At 36.9% G+C, this 19,085-nt stretch overlaps 1 long non-coding RNA gene across 3 annotated transcripts in view; it reads left to right on the top strand.

Annotated features, from left to right (window-relative positions):
• The window catches only part of LOC125175621 (uncharacterized), a 42,417-nt gene that overhangs the window by 13,939 nt on the left and 9,393 nt on the right, over window positions 1-19,085 (top strand). The window contains exons 5-6 of one of the 3 annotated variants that reach the window (XR_007155905.1): window positions 619-703; window positions 4,753-4,871. The exons of 1 other annotated variant lie outside the window; for it this stretch is intronic. This is a non-coding gene — a long non-coding RNA (uncharacterized LOC125175621). Of the gene's footprint in view, window positions 1-618; window positions 4,170-4,752; window positions 4,872-19,085 lie in introns of those variants that run through there. One more of the 3 variants, XR_007155904.1, reaches the window with a different exon arrangement.

Here is a 19,085-nt window from a genome sequence, read left to right as displayed (position 1 = left end):
TCTTATAAAATAATCTGTTGAGTATTACAATTATAAAAATATAGTAAAATTAATGAATATTTAAAAAACAATGAATATTAAAATGTAAATCCATTGCTTAAGTCTGATGTTTAATTTTTTGAAAATTTAATTAAGTCATTACTTTTTCATAAAACCACAACTATTCTCAATCCTTGCATTCACTGTCTTCTTTTTGCCAACGTAAAAATCTGGTGTCACGATTCACCTCAATTACCTCTACATCTATGTATATGAAAGTTTCAGAGTAAATACCAATGATTTCTTATTGTAAAATTTCCTCAGTCATGTGCAACTGTTACAAATTTCACACTGTTTCATTAGCACTTCCAAAACCATGAATTAAAATAGGAAAATAAGTAAAATAAGGAAATCTCATCACTACTGAGAAACAATACTTCATTATACTTCAAAATCTATTGCAGTCAAGCTGTCTAGAAGAAAACATTTGACAAGTTAATTAATGTGTCTTTTCTGCCGATAAAGCACTTCTGCCTCTCAAATCCTTCCTGTACTATTAAGCAGTGTCATTTTCTGATGTTCAAAGGCGTAATCCTTAAATCTTTACCACATTTGGAGGCTGTCTCTTATGATATCTAGGACATGAGGCTAAAGACATGGAGAAGCTTTCCCCTGGAGCCTGAATACAATTGGCCACAAGAACTTTAATCCATGTTGTACAGTGGTGAGTGCCAGATCTCAGGTAACAGAGGTTGTTTTTGGTTTGTTTTTCTGTCCTGTTTTGTATTTTTATGTATGTTTGTGCTATGCAGAAATATGTAAACTTACCAGCCCAGGGAAGGGGACCATTTTGGGCAGGTCAACTGTTTAAGGGTCATAGGTCATTTTCAACATCAGAGGAGCATCTGTTGAAGAAGCAGCCAATTCCAAAAGCTTGAAAAAGTGCCTCCATATTGTCTCAAGCTTAATTAAATCAGGACTTCTATATATGATTTATTTTTGTCCAATTTATTTGGCAATGGTATGTAATATTTCAAACCTCATCTGTTCTTAGCTAACCCAGAAGAATAAGTCAGATCTGTAGAGTGTCCATTGGGTCCCATCTAACACTGCACAATGAGACAAAAATACACTTAAAGTATAAAAAAGAGAAAAGAAAGCTGTTCATCACTGTTTCTATGCAATTTTGTTTTCCATTATACCAAGAAAACTTAAAAATACAAAACCAATAAAAGAGATTTTAGGAATAGGAATTGCTCTGAAGATTTTGCAAACAAGTGCTAGAAAAATGAATTTAAAAAAGACACCCATTCTCCATTCCAAGAATGGAAGATTTACGTTCACCAAAGGAAAACAGATGTGTGTCAAATTGCTACTTAATCCTTGTCCAGACAGAATTCAATCAGGGCAAGGTGCCTGATCAAATTACTGTGATGATCTATTGAAGTTATAAATATGACAATTCCCACAACAGAAAGAAAAATGGGCTATCAATATATATAAGAATATATATGTACATTGAATGGAAGAAACAAGTTGCAGAATTTCAGAATCTAGATGATATTAATATAACATGAAACACTTCATGTTGATACAGAAATTCTGTTAAAATGTGTATGTGTGTATTAGTATATATGTATATATTATGTGTAGATATATATAATACATGCACATTATGCACACACACACACACACACACACACACCATAAATATATTTGGGTATGTTTAGATAGGTCCACCAGAAGTTTTTATATAAACAATATGAATTGTATTAAATAAACAGTGGAAGTCATTAAACAGTTAAGGACACTGATTTATAGGGAAAGACTAAAATAAGTAAATATATGAAGTTCAGAAATAAAAAGATTACTGGCATAATTACATTATGCACTATCTGGAAAAAAAATTGTGGCCATGACTATGAAAGATGTCTTAATTTAGAAAGTAAAATAAGAGCAGCATATGAAATTACAGGTCTTCCTTAATTATCAAAAAATATTTCTTGGAAGATTGAGAACTAGGAAATAGAATGCAGGGGAAGATCTTTTGTGAAATGAGTCAGTGACAATTAAGGACCTATATACACCATCACCAGTTCAGAGCACCAAAATATTTCTGCTAAATGTTTCCAAATTTGAATATCAAGAAACCAGAAGGAAAGTATGAGTCATTGAGATGCCCTGATCCAGGATTTCCTCATGTTTTAACTACTACAAAATCCAGTTTGCTAAACTCAAAGAATAAAAACATCTAATTTTCTATAAGCAATGTTTTTAGTAGGAACAGAGACTTATAATTGTTTGACTGTCTGTATTATGTGTCATTTTCACCTACACCAGAGATTCCTATGCATACCAAGGGCATTTCAAATTAAAAATAATTATATAATAAATGGAGTTTCTTTTCCAATCAGATAAGAAAGCTATGAGACTGTTACTCTCACCCAATCAATAATAACAAAAGCCAGATAAACTACAAAAATCATAGCTCTTAAAACTCATTGAAGACTTGGATACACACTGAAACTCAAACAAACTAATATACAGAAAGTGTTGAGTCCTGCATAGAAGAGAAGAGACCATGGCTGCTGAGAAAGAAAATACACCATGAAAGTGAGATACAGTGGGGGTGGGGGTGAATAAGTTGAAATTGGATACAGATTTAAAGAATTGTTAGCAATAACATGTAGGCTGACATGGCAGATTAGAATTTGGAGGAACCCCACCCACAGGCCAAGTCTGCACCTACCTACCAATTCTTGCTCATAAATATTCACCAAGTGTAAGGAGTAATACCCTAAAAGCAAGGGATAGTGGTGGCAAAGAATGAGAGCTAAGAGATTGCTCCATTGGGCTGTTCAGGGCCTCTTTCAAGTGCACATTTCCCTCAGAGGAGGGTAACTAGGGATGACAGCAGAGACAAATTCATCATCTGAAAAAGGTTGGAGAGATCAGAGAGCTGAGAGGAACACACACACACACACACACACACACACACACACAATGCAATTACAGTTTAATTTTAAATTACCAAAGCTGAAAAAAAATCTCTTTAAGGCATTCTACATCTTCATGGAGTATAGGGCCACAGCGCTCCAAAGGCCAGGAGAGAGGTAACAGCGGTAAAAGATCTCTAAAGAGATCACCCACAGATTCAGAAACCATTGGGCAAGACTGGAAAAGATAAATCTCCAGACATCTAATAACCTGGAAACCAGGCTGTAAACTACGAAGATATTCCATAGTTTCAAAAGCTGGTGGCTCCCACTTTGAAGCATAGGTAGATCTCTGGAGCCTTGGCAGTACTTTAGCCCCAAGTTCAGCAGAAAGGAAAGCCCTGATTTAATCCTCAAACCTTTTGAAGACAATGAGAAACAAAATAAAACTAACATTGAAAGAAAGAACAACCCAGGTCAACTAGAGCATATTGACTCAGTCCCTTCTCTGGTAGCCTGATTAAAAAATGTGCCCTTTCTAGAAACAAATATAACTTACATCAGTTTCTTCTACCCTTATACAAAATGTCTGGCACACAATGAAAGATTACAAGACAAACAAAAGGCAAAATATATGAACAATGGATAAGAGAGGAAATAGTCAATAGAAGTAGATCAGAGATAGCTCAAACATTGGAATTATTAAACAGAATTTAAAATAACCATGATTTTTAAAAAGTTAAAGAATATAGTAAAAATTGTGGATAACAGGTATGAATAATTGGCAAGTGTGAGCAAAGATATGAATTACAAAATTATAATTATAAAAAAGATCTAAACAGAAATGTTACATGTGAAAAGTTTGATATGAGGTACACTTACAGGCTTCCAGTTATGTAATGAATAAGTCACAGGGATTAAGTGTGCACATAGGAAATATAATCAATGGTATTACAGTAGTGTTGTATGGTGACTGATGGTAGCTACGTTTGTGGTGAGCATAGCATAATCTGTAGAGTTGTTGAATCACTGTTTTGTACACTTGAAATTAATGTAACATTGTGTGTCAACTTTATGTCAATTTAAAAAAGATGGATTTAACAGAGGGGTGGACAAAGCAGAGAGCAGTATCAGTGAACTAAAGGCAGATCAAAAAAAAAAGTTTCTTAACAGACACAAAGAGGGAAAAAAAAGTACAAATAGGAATTAAAAAGAACAGAGTATCTGACATATGAGGAATAATATCAAACAGTAGAACATACATATAATTGGACTTCCCCAAAAAAAAGATGAAAGGAAGAGACAAACTACCAGAAGAGATAATGACTGTTGTTAATATGAGTATGTAAAATGATACCATTACTATGGGGAACTTTTTTGGACTTATTATAATTTGTATACACCATGATCCAGATATTTTACTCCTAAATATTAGCTAGGAGAAATAAAAATATCTGACCACGAAAATGTTTCTCTAAGAATTATTATAACCACTTTGCTTACAATAAGCAAAAATTGGAAACAAATCAACAGAATAAACAAATACTGTTATATTTATAGAATGGGATACTACTTAGTAATAATAATAATAAATATTGATACATGTAAAAAGATGGATGAAACCTAAAATCATTATATTGAGCAAAAGAATCCAGACACGAAAGAGTACCCATTGACTATCTGCATTTATAGAGAAAGCCAAAGGCAAAACTAACCACAGGTAATGATCAGAAAGTGACTTGTTAAAGAAAGGAGAATGGGAAATAGACTTGATGGAGAAAAGACATGTGGAAAATTTCTATGAGTGATGAAAATGTTCCATACCTTGTTTTAAAAGGTGGTTACAGGAGGTTGGAGGGAAGATGGCGGCGTAGGAGGGCACTGGGCTCACCGCGCATCCAGCTGATCACTTAGATTCCACCTACACCTGCCTAAATAACCCAGAAAAACGCCAGAGGATTAGCAGAACGGAGTCGCCGGAGCCAAGCACAGACGAGAGGCCCACAGAAGAGGGTAGGAAGGGCGGCGAGGCGGTGCGCGCTCCACGGACTGGCGGGGGGGAAGCCGGGGCAGAGGGGCGGCTCGCCGGCCAAGCAGAGCCCCCGAGTCTGGCTTGCAAAAGCGGAGGGGCCTGACGGACTGTGTTCCGACAGCAAGCACGACTTAGCGTCTGGGAGGTCATAAGTTAACAGCTCTGCTCCGAAAGCGGGAAGGCTGGAGGACAAAGGGAGGGAGGGCTGCTGAGACCCTGGACGACAGAGCTCAGATTGGTGGGGAACAAAGGCACTCGCCAGCGCCATCTCCCCTGCCCATCCCCCAACCAAATCCCAAAGAGAACCAGTTCCTGCCAGGGAACTTACTCGCCCCGCGCAAACACCCAACTCTGCGCTTCTGCGGAGCCAAACCTCCGGCAGCGGATCTGACTCCCTCCTGCTGCCACAGGGCCCCTCCTGAAGTGGATCACCTAAGGAGAAGCGAGCTAAGCCTGCCCCTCCTGCCCCGGTGCACCTTGCCTATCCACCCCAGCTAATACGCCAGATCCCCAGCATCACAAGCCTGGCAGTGTGCAAGTAGCCCAGACAGGCCACGCCACCCCACAGTGAATCCCGCCCCTAGGAGAGGGGAAGAGAAGGCACACACCAGTCTGACTGTGGCCCCAGCGGTGGGCTGGGGGCAGACATCAGGTCTGACTGCGGCCCCGCCCACCAACTCCAGTTATACACCACAGCACAGGGGAAGTGCCCTGCAGGTCCTCACCATGCCAGGGACTATCCAAAATGACCAAGCGGAAGAATTCCCCTCAGAAGAATCTCCAGGAAATAACAACAGCTAATGAGCTGATCAAAAAGTATTTAAATAATATAACAGAAAGTGAATTTAGAATAATAGTCATAAAATTAATCGCTGGGCTTGAAAACAGTATAGAGGACAGCAGAGAATCTCTTGCTACAGAGATCAAGGGACTAAGGAACAGTCACGAGGAGCTGAAAAACGCTTTAAACGAAATGCATAACAAAATGGAAACCACCACGGCTCGGATTGAAGAGGCAGAAGAGAGAATAGGTGAACTAGAAGATACAGTAATGGAAAAAGAGGAAGCTGAGAAAAAGAGAGATAAAAAAAATCCAGGAGTATGAGGGGAAAATTAGAGAACTAAGTGATACACTAAAAAGAAATAATATACGCATAATTGGTATTCCAGAGGAGGAAGAGAGAGGGAAAGGTGCTGAAGGGGTACTTGAAGAAATCATAGCTGAGAACTTCCCTGAACTGGGGAAGGAAAAAGGCATTGAAATCCAAGAGGCACAGAGAACTCCCTTCAGACGTAACTTGAATCGATCTTCTGCACGACATATCATAGTGAAACTGGCAAAATACAAGGATAAAGAGAAAGTTCTGAAAGCAGCGAGGGGTAAACGTGCCCTCACATATAAAGGGAGACCTATAAGACTCGTGACTGATCTCTCTTTTGAAACTTGGCAGGCCAGAAAGAATTGGCACGAGATTTTCAGTGTGCTAGACAGAAAAAATATGCAGCCGAGAATCCTTTATCCAGCAAGTCTGTCATTTAGAATAGAAGGAGAGATAAAGGTCTTCCCAAACAAACAAAAACTGAAGGAATTTGTCACCACTAAACCAGCCCTACAAGAGATCCTAAGGGGGACCCTGTGAGACAAAGTATCAGAGACATCACTACAAGCATAAAACATACAGACATCACAATGACTCTAAACCCATATCTTTCTATAATAACACTGAATGTAAATGGATTAAATGCGCCAACCAAAAGACATAGGGTATCAGAATGGATAAAAAAACCAGAGCCATCTATTTGCTGTCTACAAGAGACTCATTTTAGACCTGAGGACACCTTTAGATTGAGAGTGAGGGGATGGAGAACTATTTATCATGCGACTGGAAGCCAAAAGAAAGCTGGAGTAGCCATACTTATATCAGACAAACTAGACTTTAAATTAAAGGCTGTAACAAGAGATGAAGAAGGACATTATATAATAGTTACAGGGTCTATCCATCAGGAAGAGCTAACAATTATAAATGTCTATGCGCCGAATACCGGAGCCCCCAAATATATAAAACAATTACTCATAAACATAAGCAACTTTATTGAGAAGAATGTGGTAATTGCAGGGGACTTTAACACCCCACTTACAGAAATGGATAGATCATCTAGACACACGGTCAATAAAGAAACAAGGGCCTTGAATGAGACATTGGATCAGATGGACTTGACAGATATATTTAGAACTCTGCATCCCAAAGCAACAGAATATACTTTCTTCTCGAGTGCACATGGAACATTCTCCAAGATAGATCATATACTGGGTCACAAAACAGCCCTTCATAAGTTTACAAGAATTGAAATTATACCATGCATACTTTCAGACCACAATGCTATGAAGCTTGAAATCAACCACAGGAAAAAGTCTGGAAAACCTCCAAAAGCATGGAAGTTAAAGAACACCCTATTAACGAATGAGTGGGTCAACCAGGCAATTAGAGAAGAAATTAAAAAATATATGGAAACAAACGAAAATGAAAGTACAACAATCCAAACGCTTTGGGACGCAGCAAAGGCAGTCCTGAGAGGAAAATACATTGCAATCCAGGCCTATCTCAAGAAACAAGAAAAATCCCAAATACAAAATCTAACAGCACACCTAGAGGAAATAGAAGCAGAACAGCAAAGGCAGCCTAAACCCAGCAGAAGAAGAGAAATAATAAAGATCAGAGCAGAAATAAACAATATAGAATCTAAAAAAACTGTAGAGCAGATCAATGAAACCAAGAGTTGGTTTTTTGAAAAAATAAACAAAATTGACAAACCTCTAGCCAGGCTTCTCAAAAAGAAAAGGGAGATGACCCAAATAGATAAAATCATGATTGAAAATGGAATTATTACAACCAATCCCTCAGAGATACAAACAATTATCAGGGAATACTATGAAAAATTATATGCCAACAAATTGGACAACCTGGAAGAAATGGACAAATTCCTGAACACCCACACTCTTCCAAAACTCAATCAGGAGGAAATAGAAAGCTTGAACAGACCCATAACCAGCGAAGAAATTGAATCGGTTACCAAAAATCTCCCAACAAATAAGAGTCCAGGACCAGATGGCTTCCCAGGGGAGTTCTACCAGATGTTTAAAGCAGAGATAATACCTATCCTTCTCAAGCTATTCCAAGAAATATAAAGGGAAGGAAAACTTCCAGACTCATTCTATGAAGCCAGTATTACTTTGATTCCTAAACCAGAGACCCAGTAAAAAAAGAGAACTACAGGCCAATATCCCTGATGAATATGGATGCAAAAATTCTCAATAAGATACTAGCAAATCGAATTCAACGGCATATAAAAAGAATTATTCACCATGATCAAGTGGGATTCATTCCTGGGATGCAGGGCTGGTTCAACATTCACAAATCAATCAACCTGATACATCACATTAACAAAAAAAAAGAGAAGAACCATATGATCCTGTCAATCGATGCAGAAAAGGCCTTTGACAAAATCCAGCACCCTTTCTTAATAAAAACCCTTGAGAAAGTCGGGATAGAAGGAACATACTTAAAGATCATAAAAGCCATTTATGAAAAGCCCACAGCTAACATCATCCTCAACGGGGAAAACCTGAGAGCTTTTTCCCTGAGATCAGGAACACGACAGGGATGCCCACTCTCACCACTGTTGTTTAACATAGTGCTGGAAGTTCTAGCATCAGCAATCAGACAACAAAAGGAAATCAAAGGCATCAAAATTGGCAAAGATGAAGTCAAGCTTTCGCTTTTTGCAGATGACATGATATTATACATGGAAAATCCGATAGACTCCACCAAAAGTCTGCTAGAACTGATACATGAATTCAGCAAAGTTGCAGGATACAAAATCAATGTACAGAAATCAGTTGCATTCTTATACACTAACAATGAAGCAACAGAAAGACAAATAAAGAAACTGATCCCATTCACAATTGCACCAAGAAGCATAAAATACCTAGGAATAAATCTAACCAAAGATGTAAAGGATCTGTATGCTGAAAACTATAGAAAGCTTATGAAGGTAATTGAAGAAGATTTAAAGAAATGGAAAGACATTCCCTGCTCATGGGTTGGAAGAATAAATATTGTCAAAATGTCAATACTACCCAAAGCTATCTACACATTCAATGCAATCCCAATCAAAATTGCACCAGCATTCTTCTCGAAACTAGAACAAGCAATCCTAAAATTCATATGGAACCACAAAAGGCCCCGAATAGCCAAAGGAATTTTGAAGAAGAAGACCAAAGCAGGAGGCATCACAATCCCAGACTTTAGCCTCTACTACAAAGCTGTAATCATCAAGACAGCATGGTATTGGCACCAAAACAGACACATAGACCAATGGAATAGAATAGAAACCCCAGAACTAGACCCACAAACGTATGGCCAACTCATCTTTGACAAAGCAGGAAAGAACATCCAATGGAAAAAAGACAGTCTCTTTAACAAATGTTGCTGGGAGAACTGGACAGCAACATGCAGAAGGTTGAAACTAGACCACTTTCTCACACCATCCACAAAAATAAACTCAAAATGGATAAAGGACCTGAATGTGAGACAGGAAACCATCAAAACCTTAGAGGAGAAAGCAGGAAAAGACCTCTCTGACCTCAGCCATAGCAATCTCTTACTCGACACATCCCCAAAGGCAAGGGAATTAAAAGCAAAAGTGAATTACTGGGACCTTATGAAGATAAAAAGCTTCTGCACAGCAAAGGAAACAACCAACAAAACTAAAAGGCAACCAACGGAATGGGAAAAGATATTCGCAAATGACATATCGGACAAAGGGCTAGTATCCAAAATCTATAAAGAGCTCACCAAACTCCACACCCGAAAAACAAATAACCCAGTGAAGAAATGGGCAGAAAACATGAATAGACACTTCTCTAAAGAAGACATCCGGATGGCCAACAGGCACATGAAAAGATGTTCAGCGTCGCTCCTTATCAGGGAAATACAAATCAAAACCACACTCAGGTATCACCTCACGCCAGTCAGAGTGGCCAAAATGAACAAATCAGGAGACTATAGATGCTGGAGAGGATGTGGAGAAACGGGAACCCTCTTGCACTGTTGGTGGGAATGCAAATTGGTGCAGCCGCTCTGGAAAGCAATGTGGAGGTTCCTCAGAAAATTAAAAATAGACCTACCCTATGACCCAGCAATAGCACTGCTAGGAATTTATCCAAGGGATACAGGAGTTCTGATGCATAGGGCCACTTGTACCCCAATGTTCATAGCAGCACTCTCAACAATAGCCAAATTATGGAAAGAGCCTAAATGTCCATCAGCTGATGAATGGATAAAGAAATGGTGGTTTATATACACAATGGAGTACTACGTGGCAATGGGAAAAAATGAAATATGGCCTTTTGTAGCAACGTGGATGGAACTGGAGAGTGTGATGCTAAGTGAAATAAGCCATACAGAGAAAGACAGATACCATATGGTTTCACTCTTATGTGGATCCTGAGAAACTTGACAGGAACCCATGGGGGAGGAGAAGGAAAAAAAAAAAAAAGAGGTTAAAGTGGGAGAGAGCCAAAGCATAAGAGACTGTTAAAAACTGAGAACAAACTGAGGGTTGATGGGGGGTGGGAGGGAGGAGAGGGTGGGTGATGGGTATTGAGAAGGGCACCTTTTGGGATGAGCACTGGGTGTTGTATGGAAACCAATTTGACAATAAATTTCATATATAAAAAAAATAAATAAAATATTAAAAAAAATCAAATCAAATCAAATCAAATTAAAAAAAAAATAAAAGGTGGTTATAATGATGAACCCAACTGTCAAAGTAATTAAGTTGAACAATTAAGACATGTGCATTTGATTGTATAATAATTATACCACAATAGAAAAAAGATAAATAAATAAAAAGAAATTTTTTCAGGAACATTATTGTAATCAGTAGGAAACTGGAATTCTTGCAGAAGAAAGAGAAAGTAATTCGACCAGTGAATAAAAGGCTTTCAATTAGAATAGTCTAAAATTGTGTTTGATTGCTATTTGCTTAATCCCCAACTGCCTTCATATTCATATCTCCAGGACTACAGTAAAATTTAAAATGTGCTCAGCAGACAGCAAAAATTTTTTAATGTTCTATCATTCCTAGTGGCTGACACATATTATTTATTCAATAAAAGCTTATTAAGGGCACTTACACTAAAATAAGAAAGGATAAGCCCTACACTAAAACACCTGGGGTTAAAAATAATTCCAGCCCTCAGAAGGTTCTAAAACCATATTTTGCAACCAATAAATTTTAACTTCCATATTTCCCATTATGTCCATTTCCTTTTTCATTGTATATTTTTAATGACTCTGCAAAACATACAAACAAAATTCTTATTTGAGTATCAGTTTCTGTTAATTTCTCTGTCTCATAATTCAAGAAACAAAATGAAAGAGCACGCAAAATAGCAATCCAATACGTTTTTTATTGGCCTTATCAACAGGTATTCAGACACTTGCACAGTAGTGATTGAAGAATACTCCCTCGAAGCTGGAAAATTATCCTTTCTCACCTATAGTTAATCTTTAGAAGAGTCATTTGTGGAGCAGTAAGAAAAGAAGGAAAAGCCATTATACACAGCTGGAAAAATAGAAAGAACTCTGTTGTCTTCACGTTCAATAAGTACTTCTTGACTAATTTGAAAACTATCTATATAGTATTACCCACAGAAAATTTGCTCCAACTTACTCTTATTTTCCATGTAGAACAGAAACTCAGATATCTCAAGTATTAAAACAGGAATTGCAAATCTCTTCCCTTCCTATGCTTAAGGAAGAGATCAATATTAATCACCATATTCTATCCTGCTGATCCAGATATGGCTTTAGAATCCTTCTCACCACAGCACCTGAAACAGTCACTACCATCATGGTGAGATGAAACTGTTTGCCATCCTTACTCTGAATCTCCATTCAGTGTGACCTTGCTAGATCCGGATTCTATAGCTATAAACTGAAGAGCATAATATTTATGATTTAAATCAAAGAGTCAGGAGTGTTGTACTAAAACCATCATAGCCTCTTCTAGCTTCAAATGACACAGAGACCATGTGAGTTAAAATGACTTACTATTTGCTAGGCGTTTTGAGTGCATTTGGTGAAATAGGCTGAACATGAACAGTGATGCATTATTATTTTCAAAGCATATTTATTTGTCCACCTTTAGCAAACCGGGGGAAAAATGCCAGTTTTCTAAAAGGATACATAATTCTGAGATTCTCAAATATCTGGAATCAAATTAAAACAAATCTACTTGTTTATGATATCAAAGAATTCTATTTTTCAATAACTACTTCTTAAGCACTATTTCTTCCTTGGAGATAGACCTTAATTATGTTCACCCTAAATTTACAATGTGAATATGTACTGCTAATATAGAAAATTCAACTTTTTGAACAAATTTTGTTATATGTGTGGCTGATTAATCTCTAGTCTAATCACTTGCCATTTTACTTTATATTTTATTTTTATTTTATTTTATTTTATTTTATTTTATTTTATTTTATTTTATTTTATTGAGAGAGAGAAAGAGAGCAAGGGAGAGGGGCAGAGGGAGAGAAGAGAATCCCAAGCAGGCTTTACTCTCAGAGCTTGACACAGGGTTGATCCCATGACTGTGAGATCATGAACTGAGCTAAAATCAAGAGTAGGAAGTTCAACAGACTGAGCCACCCAGGCACCCCTCCTTGCCATTTTAAATTCTATTATCTCTAATTCTATTACCTCTAAGGTGACAAATTTACTAGATTATAATAGCCTTTCAGTCTTCTCAGCTAGAAACAATTCCTTGTTGCAGATCAGTTTACTGATGCCAATAATTGTTAAATAAAAATACAGTGGTAATCTGGGTAAAGTGGAAAAACTAAATGCGAATGATATAGAGAAAGCAATAGTCAGAGGAAGGAAGAGGATAATCTGCCATTTTTATACTTTAAAAAATTGTTGCAATGACATCCAGGCAAGAGACTGAGAGAATTTTCCTTCTTTAGCTTCTCTAACAAATATTAACAGAATCCCTTTTGTTAGCTGAAAGTAAACAAGCAGTGATATTTTAGCTATAGAATTTAAAATTTAAGACGCAGATGTACTAAGATTAGAGAAATTAATATTTCTAGACTTCTCTTGCCCCACTCTCTACAAAGCGAATCGTAACACAATTCAACTCAAACGGAAACCTTTTGTATTTTTGATAGCCCAGTATTTTCTGCAAAATTGTTCAGCTTATTAAAAATATACAAAAAAGCTGCCAAGTTTATTTAAAATGCAAGAGACATTAAACTCGGTGGATTTGGGCAGACTACATCATATATTTAGAAACTATCAATGGTGGACTTGTTCCCTTTTAGAAAGGATTTGCCAACTGACTGTAGAAGTCCTCAACTTCTCCCTTTCATTTGGGTATTCCTGACTCATCAACATCAACATTCTCCACTGGACACACAGTCTATATTCTCTAGCCTTCTTGTAGTTAGGTGTGTCAAGGCGTCCATTTGTGACCTGTTTGCTCGGAGATAATTCCCCTTCCCTGATCAGTTCTGCATTGCAGGGTGTTGACCCTTGCAGCCAGCCTTTCTATCTCAGGCTTGCATGAGTGGCTTCTAGCTGGATTTCACAAGTGAGAAATACTGGAGGAATATTAGGGGGTGGGAGGAAGGCAAAGACCAGGAAGGCATTTATACCAGTGGTTACATCCCCTGCAGAGCTCTAGACTCTGTAGACAGCCCCACCAGAGAGCCCCACCATGGTTTTTGCTTCCAATATGTAACATGATCTAGAATCTGGTAACCGACCTGCTCCGACTAGACAAAGTAACAGCTTCCTGCTCCTGGGGTGTCTATTGTCCCTTATTTAAAAGAGTTCTCAGCTCTTTTATTAGTTGTGTAATTTCCTGTACTAAATTTCTTGAAACCAATTCCTCATTCAGATCCTTAAAGTAGTTTCTATCTGGTAGGACTCTGACTAATAACACAATTATTTCTGAGTTCTGATCAAGGTAATATGAGCTGAAGAGATGAATGTCATTGCGAGTAGAACTTCCCATAGGATCCTCACTCCTTTTCCTCTTCTCCTGCTGAATAGAAAGGGCTGCGAAGACTTGCAAGGGAAGAGTCCTTACCCACCAGCACACAGTCTATTTTGACATTAGCAAGAAATTAAGCATTTGTTAAGTTTCTGGTCTTTCGGGGTTTATCGATTACAGTAGCTAGCATTGACCTTAATGAATGCAGGTGCCTTCCTGCTTTGTATACACTGTATAATTTTGGGTTTCTATACTTGCATGTGGGGTAATTATTATTGTACAATTTTTTTCCTGATATCCAAAATTAGATTTCAGTAACATTTACCAGGTAATGAGATTTTTAAATTAATCCTCAATAACTATCTCAAAGAGAAATCATTTAAAAGGTGGAGTTAGAGTTTAGAATATTTCATCTGTTTTTTAAGGTTAATCCTTCAGACTATTGTGACCCTATCTTATGCTAACATAGCAGTTCTATTTTCTCTTAAAATACATTGACTTCAACAAAACAAAAATTAATTTTTCTTATATATCAGTAAGCACAGATGATCCAATGCTAGTAGGATGAATCAGTGGTGTTAGAACGTTTCTCAAGCAATCCCTGGTTTTTGGTCCTTGGGTTCACCGTCAAAGGTGGCTTCCACCATATTTACCCTCCAACCTCAGCAAAGAGGGAAAGCAAAAGAAGATAAGGGGACAAAGGTGGAGGAAAAGTTCTTTTTATTCTACATACACAAGACAGAAATTGCATATATCACTTCCGTTTGCATCACACGAGCAGAACATAGTCACACTGTCAGAGCTCAAGGGAAATGGAAAATGTGTCCAACCCAAATTCCTGTTACTCTAGAAAGGGATAATATATCCAGGGACCAAAGGAATGGAACATCTGTTGCTTCTGTCATAGAGGCTTGCAAAGCACATTCGATCAGGATTTTAGAAGGTTTTGCACAAAAAAGAATGTGATTCACTCTAAAATAAGGAGGCTAAAAGATTTTACTGAGAAGTAAAGTCATATTATAATACACACATTTTAAAATTATATTTCCTTGACTTTAAAGAGCTATCAGTTCAATAATTATTAGTGCACTACTATCATAACCCCTAAGAAGAAAAGTTCTTATTGAACCATAGCACAGTGCTTTTTATTATTTAGAATTTTTACTTTATACTCATTGCACTAACTCCTCTAGATTTATTTATATATACATTTCAGCAATTATTCACTGCTCTGTTTCCTGTATTTTTATGCATTTAACTGTTTGTATTATTACTGAATTATAGGGTATTCTTCCTGATGATATTTTAAATACCAATTAAATTCAAAGCATGTAGTACCAACAGTGTGAATCATTTAGTTAAAATGATGATATTATAAGTAGTTGTGGTCAAGGTTTCACATGAGCACCACCACTGCCTGGCCAGCAATAGCTATAAGATGCATCCCAAACTTAGAGGTGTTCGGATGTTAAGAGCAAAAAGTTCATCTTCAAATAAAGAAAGTACAGTAATTATATTGTAGTAAGTGTACCCTCTCATCCTTCTCCTCAGCTCCACTCATTCCTGTTAGCTATGTGTCTTTCTGAGCAGCACAGGCTTATGAAGTAAGAGCACACCATTTTCTTTTAAAAGATTCAAATTCACTTTTGTGGTAAACATTTACATAGTTCTGAATTTATACACGTTGACCATTGTTTCTATTTTTATATGCTGCCTATAAGCATAAAAAGGAGGACTGATATGTAGTAACAGAACAGAAGGTAAACAGTGATGGCCACGATATAAAGGTGTGGCAATAGGTAATTAAGAATTGGAAGGGCTAAGAAAGGATGGAAGAATATTTAAGGGCACAAAATTCCTCAGTTTACCTTGTGAATATGCAAACGACGCTGTCCAACATTAACAGATAATAAAGGATTAGTATATTAAGTGACTCTTGAAATTAAACCAAGAGACTTAAAAGGAAAAGCATGACTAGGAGAAATATAAGGATGGAACAAAGGGACAAGAGAAAGTATAGACCAAGTGAACCGAATTCTTCTTCTTTAATAGTGGGGAATCCATAGACACAGTATAAAGCTGTTCTTTCTCGGAATTAGGGCAGGAAAGGCAGAAAAATCTATTTACTTTTCATTATACAACTTCTGTCGTTTTGAGAAAACATTTTTAATTTTTAATTTCAATGATTATAATTTTAAAGTTTTTTTCACTCTTTTAGGAATAACTGATTGTTTTTAATGATCCCTAATTGTTTGCTTATTTACATTCCATTTTCATTTCTTTATAAATTCTGTAAACATTTTACTTGTACACTTTATCAATAATTCCAGTCATTAAAGTCCTTGGAAATCTGTATCTCAACATTAATCCATCTGTCCTTGCTTGTTTCCCTTTTGTTTGTTATTGGTTTTCTTTTAACTGTGATTAATTTTTAATATAATTTGGGGAGATTACCCTAAAGGCCTGAATAGTGTATACTTCTCCAGGACACTACTGACCCGGAACCATGTTAGCCCCACTGAAGGATCCTTTCTGATCTCCTATCTCGCAGTGAAACCCAATTTCAGTCTCCTATTCCCAGAAATAAGTCAATATTTATCCTAGGATAAGGTTTCCACTCTCAGGTTTTAGTTTATTTCATCCTTGGAAGTATCTCTTATTTTCTGTGATTCTAGTGATTCAAGTAACACATTAAAAAGTGTATTTTAGCTTGAGTTGTTGTATTATAGTGGGAGGGTCCTTCATATTATTCACTTACCTGTACTGGAATATCTAGAAGAATATGAAATTCTATAAGATTTACTATTGCCCTAAAACAACAAACATTTATTAGCTCATAGTTTCTAAGCCATGCATAGTTTCTAAGCATGGCTTAGCTGGGTACCTCTGGCTCAAGGCCTCTCACAAAGCTACACTCAAGGTGTTGGTTGGAGCTTCAGTTATTTAAAGGGCTGGACTGAAGGAGGATACGCTTCCAAACTCACTCGCTAAGGTCTCCATTGGCTGTTGGCCAGGGTTATCAGCTCCTTGCCACATGGACTTTTCTGCAATGTGACAGCTGGTTTGTTTGGAGGGAACAAACAGAAAGAGATCAAGTGAGGACAAGATGAAGCCACAATCTCTTTGTAACCTAATCTTGAAAGTGGCATCCCGTTACTTTGGACTACTCATTAGAAGAATCATTAAGTTTAGCTCACACTCAAGGGGAGGGAAGTACTCAAGGATTAAGAGGCAGAAGTCACTGGGGGCCATTTTATAAGCTGTCTATCACAATGACAAAAATACATAAATTTTAAGAGAGTAAATTTGGTATTTATATAAATCACGTGTCATTCTTATAGGTGTCTCTTTCCTTGAGTCCTTATTGCTATGTTACTCAACTGAATTGCCCACCATGAATCTCTTTTATTTTATTCTGTATGCCTTTAACATGATCTTTCCTCTACAAACAATATTTTCATCATGTAATTCCTCTTCAATAAATCTTTCTTTGGCTCTTTATTTGCAACCTCTCCTCTGCTTCTTTGATCTATCATACTACTAATCAACCTTACTTCTTCTTCTCCCTAAGAAGTAGTTTTTTTTTCCTTTAACTGGTCTTTTCCTTGCCACTTCCCTGCATTTATTCAGGTTATTTTGCGTGTCTTCATGGCTATCCCTTTATCCAGCTTCCTGACAAATATTCTCATAACCTTTCAAAATCCAGTTTGTCTCATCTCTTCCTTCTAGGCATTCTCTGCCTCCCAGCTCATAGAGTTATGTTTTATTACCTATATCACTCATTTGACAGTTAATCACATACTATTTTGTGACAACTCTTATGTGAATATTATCTTCAACTCCCACTGATATTTAATGTAAATGTAATATTTCTTCAGTTAGATTATTAGTACATCAAAAGCAGGAATTGATTTTCCAGGATACTTACATCATTCAAAATGTGCCTAGCATATAGATGTCACCCAAAAAACCCTCTGAGGGGCACCTGGGTGGCTCAGTCGGTTAAGCATCCAACTCTTGGTTTTGGCTCAGGTTCTGGGATTAATCCCTGAGTCAGAATCTGCTTTGGATACTCTCCCTCATTCTGTCCCTTCCCTGCTCATGCCTGCATACTCTCTCTCTCGAAATAAATAACTAAACTTAAAAATAAATAAAATAAAATAAAATAAAATAAAATAAAATAAAATAAAATAAATAAAATAAAATAAAAAAAATAAAATAAAATAAAATAAAATAAAATAAAATAAAAAAATAAACCATGTGAAACATTGACTTATGCAAAAATAAGCCAAAACTTATACCTTTAAATCTACTTTTCACCTACAACCATCTGAGATCCAACATGCTGTATATATTGATGACTCTTTTGCATTCCAACAAATGAAATTTTTTATTGGATACTCAAATGTATGAAAAATGTGTGTCAAAGCCAAAACACCAATTATAATCAATAATGAGTAAAAATCAATGATGATGATGTTTCAGAGTTCACATGGAATTTTAAAAAACCTTTAGGAAAATCAAATTCAGTGGTCAACCTTTGTGACCTTTGTTTTCACAACCGTGAGTGCCTAATTATCCAAGTGCAGACATTCTTAAAGATACGAGGGGAAAAGCTAGGGGCAGTGATAAAGGACATGGAACATGAGTAGGAAAATAGCCATAGAGAGCTTAAATTATTTTTTAAAAACCCTTAAAAATGAAAACCAAAATTTAATCCCATTCCCACTCATGAAGCAAAAATCAGGTTAAAACGTTGGTAGTCAAGTTCCCAATGTGCATAGCAAGCCGTTGTTATAGCCTCAGGGATGTTCGCGGTGGATGGTTCTGCAGGCTGCCCTGTTATAGGATGACCTAACGCAAGGCCATAGAAAAGAAATAATAGGTTAGCCATACTTCAACGTTAAAGATGCCTTTTGAAGAGATCCTCACATGAAGTCTACAAACCTTTCAATCTTATTTCTGTTACAAATTACGCTTGAACAAATCACAGCAGGACGCCCAGGATCTCAAGTACTTTAAGAAAACAGAGCGACAACACAACGAAAGAAACTAAAGTTTTCTCATTC

The sequence above is a fragment of the Prionailurus viverrinus genome, chromosome C2, assembly GCF_022837055.1.
Source record: "Prionailurus viverrinus isolate Anna chromosome C2, UM_Priviv_1.0, whole genome shotgun sequence".
NCBI lineage: Eukaryota > Metazoa > Chordata > Mammalia > Carnivora > Felidae > Prionailurus > Prionailurus viverrinus.
Note: the sequence above shows the minus strand (reverse complement) of the source record. Positions and strands in the feature narration are given on the sequence as shown.